Source organism: Anas acuta, chromosome 11, assembly GCF_963932015.1.
Source record: "Anas acuta chromosome 11, bAnaAcu1.1, whole genome shotgun sequence".
Taxonomy (NCBI): Eukaryota; Metazoa; Chordata; class Aves; order Anseriformes; family Anatidae; genus Anas; species Anas acuta.
The window spans coordinates 14,225,039-14,239,547 of NC_088989.1; the positions used below are offsets into that span (position 1 = coordinate 14,225,039).

Sequence of the window (14,509 nt, forward strand, 5' to 3'; positions counted from 1 at the left end):
GTACTATTGGTATCTTTGGTTCAGTTGAAGCTTAAATTTGGCTGGTTTTCCTAGGATCTCTTATGTATAAACACATTTATCAACCTAGAAACTGGTACACTGTCTCCTAATGAACTCATTGAGGAAACACTGCAGTATTTTTGTGATAACACCATGGTCACCTTCCCCTCCCTCCTCCTGCCTCCTTGCTTGTGCCAGAATGTATGTTTGTATGGATTGGAATGACTGGGCTTTGCTTGCTGGCTTGTTTGCTTTTAAAGAGGGTGTTGTAGCAGATGCTGTTCAAATGGTCAGGAGTAAACCTGGTATTTAATGAAGTTTGTTAGCCAAATTATGCATTTGGCAATATTAGCAAGTGTTTATTTTTTTCCTTTTCTAGCGTCAGAAGTATTTTACTTATAGAGGAGTATGGGGGTGTATGCATTTTCTGGGAAGAAAAGAAATTAGGAGTTAAAACTTCACCTTGATGGGTGGGTAACCTGCTCTAGTAGGCACAGAAGGCAGGAGATGTAAGCTTGGATGTTGATAATGGTTCAGCAGCCATGAGAGGTGTTGGATTGTTAGCTCATATGAAGGACTACCTGAGTGTGGGTACCTTGACCCCAGCCTAATTTGCTGGCTTCTGGATAGTGCTTAAACCTGAACTTTCAAGTGCTTTTTGTGAATTTCATTTCTCTTGCTGTTTGGTCATAGTTTTGTGTCTTAATTGCCTTTTTATAACAAGAATACTGCAGAGAAAGGATCAGAGTGATTTTGAACCACAATACATCTGCTGAGAGAGAGGGATTTTGGTCAGCATAAAATGCCCAACTCATTTGCATTCTGGTAGCGTTATGTCAGTGCAGTTTATTTTCATTATAAGCTTAAAATGAAGTTTGAAGCTCTCCATGTCTGATGTACAGCTGGGCCATGGGCGTGAAGTGCAAGACACACTCAAAAGCATAAGCAGCTGGGGGATCTGAACAAAACACTGATCAGAAGCGCTCATCTCATGCGTTTTGGACCCAAAAAGATGCTTGTGCTCTTCTATTTGTGGATCTGAATTGTGGTTAATGCACTACCTTGCTGTGACCTAGGAGGAGGAACCACCAGTTTCCTGTTGGGATGTTTGTAACTCTGTGCTGCTGTAGTGAGTTTCATCCATGGAGTCAGATGTGTGCTCCCATCTGTAGCTGAGGCAGAACATCGTAATTGTGGGGAATAGTAGAACAACTTTTTGTGACTTCCTGTTTAGTCACTGTAAGCAAACATCTAATACAGCTCTGTTCTGTGTGTTCATTTGCTAGGTAGGTTTCTTCGTTCACAGATGTCTGCCTTCAGCATGACTTAATTCCAGAGAGTTTTATGCCATCTCCCTAAACTGAGAAAGTAGAAAGGAAAGTGACCAGGAAGACAGATGTGCTACATCTGTGACCCATTTAAGAAGACAGAAATAATTAAAGCTGTTTCATGGAGAAAAAAAAAATAAAATAGATAGCAGCCCTTAAATAGAGGTAAGGAGCTTAAATTCTTTGAATCTGCTAGTGAACAAGAATTGCGTTTTGTTCTTCGTGATATGGTTTGGAGAGACACCTTGAAAAATAGAAGAACATATCAGAGGCTGGGAGAAGACTTCACGGTTTTACCTGTAACTTCCTGGGAATGCAGGAGTATTGCAGACTGTGCCAAGCACGTTGTCCCAGGCTGGACAATGAAAACTGAAGCTGAGTCAGACTGACGGTTGAAAGAAGCTTAAATAGCTTCAGGGTGGTTATAAGCAGTGCTGTGGTTTGGATCATTCAGCTTGCTAGAGGAGTTGCTTGGTGTTTGAGAACAACATTGCAGGTAGAACAAGGTGTGGTTGAAATCAGTGCAGGATTTAGATGGGAAAACCTTGACTGTTGGGACTGAGGTGGAGGTAGCTGGTACAATCCGGACTGCTTTGTGGAGATCCTCTGCGTTACCTGGAGAACACCCCTTCCCTCTCCCCAGGCCTCTTTGTGTCATGCCTTAAGAACAATTCTCCTGTACTAACCCTGCTGTGGGGCAGTCCTGATGCAAAGCAATGGGAGAAATCATGAGTTGTGGCCAGCAGATCAAAAACTCTGAGGCTCCCATAAGCTGTCACACCATGTGGATAGGAATGTACATCTTTAATGGGGATCACAGAACACAGGGAACATGGCAATAAAGGGTTAAGTTTGGTGCAGACCACACTATCCCCAACAAGATACACAGGACATACAGCAAGGTGGTGCTTGGCATGGGGGATTCTAGGTTTGATGAACCAGGACACAGAAGTAGGTTTTTGCAAAGCTAATGCATGAATTGCAAATAGAAGTGTGTGCTCACTGTCAAAACAGAAGAAATTTAAGTCTGGACTCAATCTTGAATGAATAAAAGAAGGAGATTAGCAAAAAGCAGTTACAGTTCCATCTACTTTAGACAAAGAGGGAATGGGTAGGGTTTACACAATTTGGGTCAATCAAGAAACAGAAATGAAAGAAAATGAGCCTCCCTTCTGCTTGAGGAGGTAGAACTTCAGCTGTTAAAGTAATAAAACTCAAATCACTGAAATCACTGTTTTCATAGATTTAGAGTTGGTTTGACAAGCTGTTGCTAAGTCATGACTGATACAGGTAAAGAGAGTTGTGCTCTGACAGTGGTAGAACAGTAACATTTCACCCTTGGGAATATGCAGCTCAGCCTCCAAGTTTTATAGATGACTAAATGTTTGTGGAAAAAAAAAAAAAAGACCAATCTTGGACCAAGTGATTTAATTGGTTTCAGTTAAAGCTTGGAAGAGTAAATCAAAAACGTAACTTAATATTTGTTGTAGGTTCTTACCGTTTATTTTACAGAACAACACTGCCAGCATTAATGGTTTAAAGAGAAACAGCTCAACCTAGTGATGATGTGGTCTTCAGTAATGTCCCTTCAAGAAAGTGTGTAAGTATAGAGGTACTCCAGGAGGGTGAATAGAACAGAAGGGAAAAGGTTTGAAATGGAGGAACACTAAGTACAGTTCTTGAATAAGGAGTTGAATACTCAGGAGTTTAACGTGGATACAAAGGAAAAATGACTTATGAAATAGTGCCATCAAACTGGGATAGAGGTAATGCTCAAGGAAGATGGGATAGGTAAGTATAAAGGGAGGCTTGTGTGTGTCTGGTAACCAAAGCTTGCTTAATTTGCCTCCCTTCATTTGTGTATCTGTATCATATTTTCAAATGTTAGCCACAATTTCAGTTGATGAACATGGTTAGTGTTGATAAAGCTAATGGAAAATACTTTTTTCTCAGAATTAAGGCAAAAGTTGTAGAGATGCCCATAGGTTAGTAACAATAGCCAACATCTTGGAAAGAATTTTTTTTTTTGGTGCAGGAGCAGAGTTCAGAGCACAGATGTCTGCACTGAGACTACTCAAGAGTCATCATGTCAGCTTGGCATAATTACTGCGCTTTGCTTGCTGTATTAGAATACTGCTGTAGATGTAATGATTATTTAATTGGGCTAGATACAAAGCTTACTTGCTTTTTTTTTTGGGGGGGGGGGGCATGAAGTGGAACCAGTGAGTTCCACTTGAAGGTATCAAGCAAATAGACAACAGGTATAAGAAGATCGTAACAATGTTATGCAAGAGAAATATTCTAGTTTACTTGCAAGAATATTAGCAAAAAAAAACAAAACAAACAAACAAAAAAACCACCCCAAATTATGGTTAGAAGTTTGCTGTCTGAGTACAATTAATGCTTTACAAAGGTAGGAAGTCTGCTCAATGATTAACTTCATCAGATTAAAAATATAATGCAGATAATAGTACTCTATTTTTCTTCAATGGTTAACAATATTTCTCTGTCATTAGAACTGACAAGCAACAGTGACAGCATATGAATTTACAATTAAAGAATATTAGTCATGGAATATTAGCTGAAGACCTCGCTTAACTACAAACAAGCTTTATGAAGAAAAAGTTAATAAGCTTTTATGCTCCTAAAAAGAAAATAAGTATAAATGTAAGTTATAGCTGTTTGTACCAAATTCAAGCAAGTCAGTACATCCAATTATTGTTAACGTGGTACTGCAACTAATAAGGAATTTTTTGGTGCTGAGTATGTTATCAATAAATCACTTGGCCATTGACACTTGGAAACAATTATTCTTGTTAAAACTTTAATCAATTTGTGTGCCATTTGCTGCCATGACAAACTTATGGTGTTTGTATAGGTTATGACAATGTGCAATGACTGCCAGATAGATTGCACCCAGATGAACATGAATGCATATGCCAAACAAATATGCATGTGTCAGAACATCACAAACCAAAAGAAACATTTCTGTTGCTAGAGAAAGATTGTTGGTAAAACCCCATTTTTATTGATGTACACATAAATATTAATAGACTTCAGTACGTTACATTTCTGCCAAGTAGCTTCTGGAAACTGTTTATTATGGAAGATCAGGGGCAGCTTGCAAATTTGCTTCTGAAATAATTTGTAAGACATAAGAATAATTTGTGTGATATATTTTTGTTGTTCTTTGTGGTGGGCTGTTCAGGATCTTTTTGGCTAGGACTTTTACAAAGTCAAAATTAGGCAAAGGGACTATGATAACCATTAACCAGTGGTTAACTGTGGCCCTGCTTCGCATGCTGGGCCATGGCAGATTGGCTATATATAGAAATGGGCTGATACTTGCAAGGAGCGACTTGACTTTCTTTTCAGACAATCACTTGAGAAATTACATAAGGTTTTATATAGAGTGCCTTTGCTAAACAGTGGTGGTTTTAGCAAATTGAAACTGATTTTGAAGTAATGTTACAGGTTTCTTAATTTCTGTGTGAGATCATTCATTCCATCTTCATTTCTTACCTCCCCAGAATGTCCCTAAGGTGGTATAAACTGTTTGATACATGGAGTGCTAACCTTTGCCAACGATATTGTTGTAGTGGGGAGAAAAAAAAATTAAAACCGCTGCCTATTATGTCTCACCATCCTCATTCTGCTGTCTCTTGGTGGCATCTGTGTTTTCCTTCAAGTCCTTTTGCTGTAAGGGCTATAGGACCCCCCCAACAGGTCATCCTTCTTGTACTCTGAACTATGTCAAGTTTACATGCCTGTTTCAGTTTATTCTTGAGCAGAGTCATGGTTCCTGGTTCCTTCCAACACAAGTCATTCTAATTATTTGATCAAAGTCCATGTATAAGCAATTCAGAACAGGATTTAGATCCATTGCACTCCACTACCTAATTCCAGACTTAAATGTGTGTGTTTACCCGGTCACAGCAAAGGAACCACAAACACTAGTTGTTTTAAAAATATCTCTCTGTTATAGACAAACTTCAGTTCATGAGTATTACAAAATCAGTGCCGACGTGGATCCTGAAAAAGACAGGATCAAAGCCAGTACGTTTTAAGCAAATGCACTCTTCCACTAGCTAATGGAATCTGTCATCTGAGTTGAAATATGCCATCTAAAACTAGTTTCCTGATAACTTGAACAATTTATGAAGGGTTCTGACTGGTTGTTTGGACTTTTCTTTCCCCCTTGCAGCTGTGAATTAGATGGAAAAATACTGCAGCTGAACATAATGTTGTTTTGTCACTGGCAAATTCACTGCTGGCACTGAATTCAGCCTGCAAAAGTAAAGAGGTCATGACATAACATCTGTTTTGTGGAGAGCATAGTTATTACCACCAGTAATACTGTAAACGCTGGAATGGAAAAAATAACTAGACCAGAGCTGCTGTAGTAATGTCTTTGACCATTGTGTGGATTACAGGAGCTGGATTTCCCCTAGATGTGTGCTTGGAAGGTAAGTTTAAACAAAATGCCTGGATGTGTGCTTGGAAGGTATGTTTAAACAAAATACTCACACTGCTCAAACATCAGGTAGAGTTGCTTTTTTTTTTTTTTTTTTTGGTGATAGTTTCCACCTCAAAATCTCCACAACTCTATTTCCTTAGAATGTTTTCAGTGTTCCTAGTGATTTTGCATGCAGCAGTCTGAAAGCCTGTGACTAAGGTTTCGTAAACTCCTGTAGTTATTTACATTGCTCTTGGATTTTGAGTTAATACAGGCCATATGAGACATTAAGGGGTTTCATCTTGTACTTCACTTTGGTTAGTTCATTCCACTGTATTGCTAATCTGAACTGAGATTCCTCTACCATGCTTCCTTGTGCTAGTTAGTAATTGTGCTTTACTATCCAGTAGTAACTATGATAACAAAAGTTTACTTTTTCCTTGGGGTGGTTGCCTTTGTGTGCCAGAGACAAGGGAGTCTGGGATTTTTCAGATTTTTGACTATACCACAATATAAATTTTGCTCTGTGCTGATATTTTTAGCACTTGCTTTTTACAAAATATTCAAATAGGAAAAGCACTTTTCTTGTAACTTCTATGTTTAAAGCATTGATACCAACATCATTTTATTTGCTTGGATCCTGACCAACTTTTCCTGTCCTCTTCTAAAGCCTGACAAGGAATAATTCCAGCCTCAAATAAGGCCATGACCCTGCAAAACAAGAATTGCTAGTGGCTGCTTTTTGCACCAACGTGAAGTTGACGTGGAGCTTTGCTTGCAGCATTAAGCAGGTGAACAGTAAAGAAAGCAGTAGCCAGTTACTTCCAGGGTGTTTTGATTAGAGAGAGACTTCCAGTCAGTGTCCATAGATAGGGATTTTATTATTTCTATTGCTCTTAATGTGAACTGTGCCAAAGTGACAGTATGGAGCATTTTCTGCACTGATGCCTGTGAGTGGGGTTAACATTAGCTCACTTTCTATAGGAAATTTGGCCAGAGGTGTTTTGCTGCAGGCTATCTGACAGATCACTGACAGGCCAGGATGGCTGAGTGGTTTGTGTTCTTGATGACACTACTTTTTGTAGGTGTACCAGCTACTCAAAACACATGCTAGATTTTTCTAACAAAACATTATCATTCTACAAAAAGTATTTGTTAAATAATTATGCCCATTCTAGTTTTCAGCATCATTTCCAGACAGTCCAGAATCCCTAAAAACACCTGCTATATGCACTCATTTTTACTCTGGTTTCTTTGGAGTAAACAGAGCAAAAGAGCTTTTGCCATTGGAATTTGGAGTATGTCATGCTTGCTGTAGCATCAGAGCCAAATTTACTTCTTATAAGGTATTTAAATTACATATTTTATTAAAATGTGTGTTTATGTATGCATGTAAAATCTTTAGAAGAGTTAATTGACATTTGGATAATATAATAATATATAGTAATAGGTCTTTTAAAAACCTGTAGTGTACAGTTACGGATTTCTTTTTGAAGGAATAATGTGTTTACCGCAAGAATACACTGGCAAATATTGTATCTATAGCCCTAGTACATTGGAGAATTTCTGGAAATACTCTAAGGCTGTTCTTCTGTGGATAATTGGTTACATTTATTCATTTAAAATATGAATAGAAATAAGTCACACAGGAAATCTAACAAGTTTGTTAATTAGTGCTGTCAATTTCAGGTGGTCTGTAGGAGCTCTGTTTCCCCATAGATGGCAGAGTCTGGATTGTAATAAAAAAAACTTCAGACTGTACCCAAAATTAAATCTGATTAAGAATCTTTTGCAGAAGAAACCTGTGAAGAATGCCTTCCTTTTAAAAATCCGGACACGATAGCTGTATCAGGTCACAAACAGGTCCTGCCTAGTCCTGCAGATACAGTGAGTTAATGGGGGAACAGGCTGTTCATTTGGTTATGTCTTGCAGTGTCTGCTGGGATTCGCACCACTGCTGGGTTTGATTTTAACCAAGATGATCCTAGGCTAGAGAAAGAAACCAACAAACCAAACACCAAAACAAACCCCAGCAACCTTTTGTGGTAATGATGGTTTCTCTGTCCTTAGGTTTTGTAAGCAAGGTACTGAGTGGTTATATTCTATCAATTCTTTTAAAAGTTGCTCCCTGCTGAGGTCACCTGCTGCCAGTGAAACCAAATCCTTTTTATGAGGTCGTTCATTCTTGTTCAGTTCTGCAATTGAAAGTTAAGTCCCCAAACCCAACCCTGTAGTGGTACAGAATAAATCTACAGCGTGATTTCACTTTTTGAGCCCTGTTGTGCCACGTATTAGTGAGAGTTAATTTATTTCATTAGTTTACTTTGTAAAGCAATTACATAACTGTTACCACAATAGGACTGGAATGGTGTATTACATTTACTAAAATAACTTGGCAATTAATTTCAAATGATCTCTGTGCAGTAATCTGCATGTAATAGAATTATTCAAATGTCTGTGAACATTTTACATGCAGAGTGAGTTAGATCAATCAAAAATTAATTGCATATAAGGCATCAGGGTAGCCTGCTGGGATCAGCTGAATACCGGTGTGTCACGAAGTCATAATAATTGATGTAGCATTGAGTCGTGCCTTTGCTTCTCACTTACAATGGCAATTCTATTAGCCAAGCAGGCTAGATGAAAAAACAGAAAGAAAAGAGAAATGAAAGAAAGTTAAATATCAGCTAGTGGCCATTAACTTTGATTTGATTCTGTGCTTATGTGGTTTATCATCCTGACACTTTCTGTATGCTTAGAATAGCCTGTCCTTGTTCTGCATGATTACACTTTCACTTCATTATTTATATATATATATGTAGAATGGGAAAGAATATATATCTCATATATCTCAGTACTCTGTTTGTTGACTTGAAATATTTCATTTGAACTTTAGTTTGATGGTTTGCCCATTCAACATGAAAAGTATCTCTCCCAGGTAGGTATTTGGTTTCTCTCAGACTTTTTTTCTTTCCAAAGGTTATTTGTGTCATAAAAGTAGGGCACAGGTACCCAATATTTTCTCTTTTCTCTGTCAGCTTTCTCCTAACTTTCTAATTTTTTTTAAAGCTGTAAAGCAGGACTGATACTGTATTTCAGCTACTGGAGAGTAGTTGGACTGACTTTGTACTTGTGTTTTATATGTATATAGTAATGAACAAAGAGGAATTAATTAGAAGAGGAATTGCTTAGCATTGTATAAAACTTAAGGCTGAATTTCTTTTTATAGAGTCTATGAACTAGATAAGTTTGTAGTTTTCTTACAATATTTGCTGTTGCAAGAGGCAGATTTGTAGTCATCAGCGGTAGAAAGATAGTTTTAAATGAGGGATTTTGAATTTATTACTTTTAGTGTGTGTTTAATAACGTGTCTTTGCTTCTGTCTTGGCAAAGTTTGCCTTGTACTGCCAAATAACTTGGTCCTTGGGTGAAGGAATGGGTTTCAGTTAGACTGGAGCACATCCAGGATCTATAATAATAATAATAATCACTACCAAAATGAAGGATGGAGGTGGTGCTGAAGCTCGTATCAAGCAGCTATCATGATGTTTGCTGTGTTAAGTGTTAAAAAAGCAAGTCACCTTTCCCCAAAATGGACGAGAAGGGGATAAGACAAGGAAGAGAGAGTTTGCTTCTTTCATGGCTCCCAGGCAGTCAGCCAGCATTTCCTCCTTAAGCTCTGTGCTCCTGATTCTGCTCTTTTCTTCCCTCTGAGCCTTCTAGACCTTTGTGCTCTTGCTTGTCCTATGTAAAACACATGCCTGTGTTTGAAACCCTGCTGCCTGTGTGTGCTGTGGACAGCTGTGTGCCTGTAATAACAGGTGATACTGTGCTATATAGAGTAGGTCTTCTCTTAAATACAGAAATTCTGTTTCTCTTTAGCTGTCTTCTGAAAGGGTAGTGAGAAGGAGTTTTATTCTGTTCTTTTTTTGTGTTTCTTCTATGTAATCTTCTTTCATTGCTTCATCTTGTTGTAGAATTTTTAAAATCAGGGACAGACTCTAATCTGCAAAGCTATTGTGCTTATGGATAGGTATGAAAACAGCTCTCTGAGGGAGCCTCAAATGAGTTGGATCACCACCTTAATGGTGGAAGGTTCAAGACAAATGTGAATGTCTTTGGCCTCTCTTCACAGGAACTGTTCAAATTCTGATGATGGATCTACTTAAAACCAGAAGCACCTGAATTTTACCAGTGAAACTATTATCAGCTCCCAAAGATATGTGTTCCTGGAGGGCAAAGCTGTAAGAACTGTCTCCTGCTGCAGCATGTGGGTGCTGCTGCTAGAATTTGGCCTCTGGTCGGGGCATTTCATCACTACAGAGCTGACAAAATTACAGTTACCAGAAAAGTAGGTAAAGTGTAGAAAGAGGCCGGGGGAAAAAAAGGTATTGAAAGGTTAAATGAAACTACACTCTTCTCAGGGCTGGAATTTTATAGGCTGTATTAAGCAGGAAGATGTGAGTGTGATTTATGAAAGCAGAGCTAAGCTAAATCCAGCGTAGCAAGCCCAGGTCCTGGTGGCAGTTCAGTTGTCAGTGCTGGATGCACTGATGTTTGCAAGCACCCCACCTGCTTGTGGCTCTTACAAAGTTAGGCTGGGCTGCGACCTCTGCAGCTGCAACTGTCTTGCTACTTAGCATACTTTCACCTATTAGCTCTGGCACATCCATCTCAGTTCTAAGCACGGGTGTAGATTGCACTGTGGGTTTGCCCTGCAGGTGGTAACACAGCAGCAGATGCTTATAGAGACATTTGCTAAATACGTGCAAGAAAGGCAAAGGATTGTGATAGTCTACAAGAATCTGAAAGGAGTGAAATGTAAGGCAGGGGTGAGGTAGGTTAGCACTGTACAGCTGGCGCGTGGTAGAATTGTAGCAGTTGGCAGGAAGTTTTCCTAAATTATAACTTTTTAGTTTGTTCCCCATTTAAATCTGGGAAACCATCTCTGTAGAACTGGCAACAAAGACTTCTTGTTTGAGAGGCACTAAAATTAAACTCCATGAAGATGTTCTATAAACTGTAGATTATATAGCCCTACAGGTGTTTACTGTCTTGTATTTCCTCTAGGATAAGAGCCTTGAGGTATAGAGTCAAACTCAGTATAGAACCAGAGGAAGAAACTTGTGCAACATACATATGAGAACTGGGGTAAACTTAAATCAGTGGAGCCTTTCCTCCCGTGTTAGATACAAGCTGCATTTGACCCAGTTCTTCAGTAGAATCTGCTCAGGGTCATTTTAGGGAATGTGTCCTCAGCCTCTCTCAAATAGCACCTAGAGGATGAACTCTGTGCTGGAAAGAGCCGCTCCTGTTTCTGTTTACTCATGGATTTTAATGTGCTACAGATTTTATCCAAGGTTCTTCTGATGGTTGAAAGCCATTTAAGAGGGACAAGGACAATTCATTGGCTCCGTAGGGATGTATTGTGTTGGCAGATGCTGCCAGTCAGCCTTTTTGATGAAACTTGCATTTTGGAGCTCTTGGCTTGAGATGAAGGCTTGGCAAGTGTATTTCACAGTCAACATACAAACTTTCTAGGCATAGTGAAATGGGGAAATTTTCACTGAGTTTCTTACCCAAAGTGACCTGCGAAAAGGCTTTGCAAATTATATGGCATTAGAACTGGTACCAGATACTGGAGAGTTAGCTCAGCCTTTTTAATAAAAATCAACAGCCTTTTTAATAAATTTCAGCAATCCCTATCCATCCCCGCCACCGCCCCCCCCCCCCCCAAAAAAAAGCAAAAACCAAACCGAACACGTGCACACAACTACACACAACTAAAAACTGTGGTCTGCTTTTTGCTTAGACATGTGTTTTGAAATTGTGTTCATTTTTCACTGACTAGCCTTCATGAATTTTAACCTTCCCATTTGTAATGATGCAACCTCTGTGATGTTTATTATAACTGCTGTTTCAGCATGTGGTTGAGATTTTTAATGGCTTTAACCTAATACACTTTTGTTTTCTGTCAACTTTTCTCCCCCTTGCGTCCCCCCATCACTTTTGTACTACTCCCCTCATCTCCGTTTGCCTTTCAGTAGTTACATTCTCCTAGCACTGACGTTAGCATTACCCTAGCACTAGATTCACTTATTCTCCAGATGTTTCTTTCCCAGGCTTGGGGTTTTCTTTCTCCTGCTGTGTGGGATTTACTGTCTGTATGCATCAGCATAACAATGTGAGATGAATTTTGTTAAATGTTAAACTTCTTATAATAATGAAGGGTCCATTAACATACTTATTTGCTTCTCAGTATGAAGATATAATTTTTATTTAACTCGAATGGTTTAACTAAGCTATTATTTGTAACCTCTGTTTGTGAAAGTGTACTTTGCTACTTACTGGCAGTACTTGAGAAGAGCTTGTGTGGGTTTTGTTATTTGTGATCTGATCTATAGCTGTGAAGTACAAAGCATTCTCCTCCCCCAAGCTGTTTTTGTGTAAACAGTTTTCAGTCAATTAAGGATTTCTCTGGGGGCTTTTGATTCTAAAATTACAGGTAAAAGTTGGTGAAATTTGGGGCTCACCAGGTTCTCCCTCCCTGTTAGGTATGTGAGGGATAGATCTAGCTGATAATGTTATTTGGATGAGGCTTCCACTCCTGTTGGGGGCATTTCTGCCACACGTTTCTGTGTTGTGGAATTAGGGATATTTTGGGGGATATTTTAATTGATGGAATCAGGACTTCTGAGAACACATTTAACAAAAATTTGTCTTCTTACTGAAGCATTCCTTTTTTTATTTTTCTTTAAACGGATTTACAAATAAGACTTTACTTTTCTCTGATGCTAACAAAAGAAAATGAGTGTTGTTCAAATGAGAACTACCGGGAAGTAGCTCCGGTAAGGCCATTTATCTGCTTGATGTAATCATGGCTTATATCATGGCACATCGTGCTAATGTAGCCTAAAGCAATATGCTATAATGGCAAGGTGAAGTTATGTAAAAGCATTTCCCAAAACAAAGAGAAGTGATGCTTTCCTTAGATGATTTTATTTTCCTTTGTGGTGTTCCACGCTGTAGCTGTTCTTGATGTTCACTGTGCTGGATATTGTCTTTGTGTTATTTAAAGCTGCTCATAAACATGCATTCAGAATTCTGTGGTAACTATTTACTTGGTTCTGTCAGCCTTCTTAAAAACAAAACAAAACCCCAGCTATTACATGTTTGCTTTTTAAATAATTTAAATAATTCTCTATCATTGTTTTGGTTTTACACAGCTGCTAATAAAAGAGCTTGGTGGTAAAAGGTAAACACAAAGTAAATACATTACGCCAATGAATTGATCAGTAAATAATGAATGAGGCGGTTTCCTTCATCTGTAGTAAATTTTAATATTTGTCAAAGTATTGTTTTTTTTTTTTTTTTTTGTGTGGCTTTTTTAAGGTGCTTCTGAGGATGTTCTGACTTCTCTTTTTTAGGTATGGATACTGCTTTTTCTGTGAACTAACTCAGCAATAACTTCTTCTGGCTTGAGTGAGGACAGAGACCTATAGGGCTGGAGTTCAGCAACTTGTGGTAGCCTCAAGTTCACTATTGCTTGATAGCAAGGTATCGCTATTGGGTGTCTAATTTCATTTTTTTGAATGTGAGATGTTCAATGATAAGCTGTCAGTTTGTGGATTAAGCAACGCTGTAATGACTCGTATCTCTAGCAGTCTGGGTTTCCAACAGTTGGTGGAGTAGGGGAGGAAGAGGGGAACCCAATAGCATTGCAGTCCTTTCATCTGCCAAAAGATGGAGTGAATGATCTACCGAACAGCCTGCACAGCTAATTGTCTTTTCTAGGCAACTAGGAACTTCTCTGCAAGGAGGGAAGGTTTTCTGCTGCCTTACAATGTTAAAGGCTTATACTTCTCATAATTTGTGCTAAATGTAATGAGGCAGTTTGTTGTAACAAATTGACAAAACTGGGTGCTAACAGATGGGTTGGTGACAAATGGGTTAATTAGGGGTCTTATATAATTAGTTTTTCTTTCAATTATTTTGTCTACTTATGTGTGAAAGGGTATTTTAAAATAATCCTTTCACTTTTTTCAGGAAAATGAATTGCCTGGGCTGCTGATGGTCTGAACTGTCCCTTCTACAAATATAGGGGTCCTCATCAAATCAAACTAAAATTAGTATTGACATGCCATAATTTCAGATGGAGAAACTAACATTTTCAGTAGTGCAAGGAAATTTTACTTGCTATGGAACACTAAATTTCTTTGGCAAATAGGATCATGTGCATGCTGTAATGTAGCTGAGTACATGTCTTTTTCTATAGGCTTTTCATTTCCATTGCCCATGCTAGAATTACCTGTTAGATTCTGGCAAGCGAGCTTCTCCCATCAATTACACTAGCATGAAAGCTGTAGATTTTTTTTCTCTGTTTGTCACTGTTTGCTTCACTTACTGTCTGCCTTTGTGCTGAGGGACTCTAATTATTTCTCTCAGGTATCCTCTCAGGTGACTTGATGTTATCACTAAACTAGTGAGGTAGGTGCTGCCAACGTGAACCACTAAGAAGCACTGGAAAGACTAATCAAGATAAGATGGAGGAGGCTGGAATCACAGGGGAAAGGCTGTGTGATTTAGCTTCATCAGGTAAATGAACCACAAACAAGTATTATGGGTAAAACTGGTCCTGGAGTGGCCTTTTTTGCTTGGTAACACTATGGTGACTTTCCAAAGGGTATGGTTTGGTAAACTGCTATTTTTACATAGCCGCTAGGTT

The 14,509-nt window shown here is 38.6% G+C and overlaps 1 long non-coding RNA gene across 1 annotated transcript in view; it reads left to right on the plus strand.

The window, feature by feature from the left end:
* The first annotated feature begins 5,375 nt into the window (after positions 1-5,375).
* Positions 5,376-14,509, plus strand: part of LOC137862736 (uncharacterized) — a 60,552-nt gene continuing 51,418 nt past the window's right edge. The window contains exon 1 of the long non-coding RNA XR_011100499.1: positions 5,376-5,794. This is a non-coding gene — a long non-coding RNA (uncharacterized lncRNA). The remainder of the gene's footprint in view (positions 5,795-14,509) is intronic.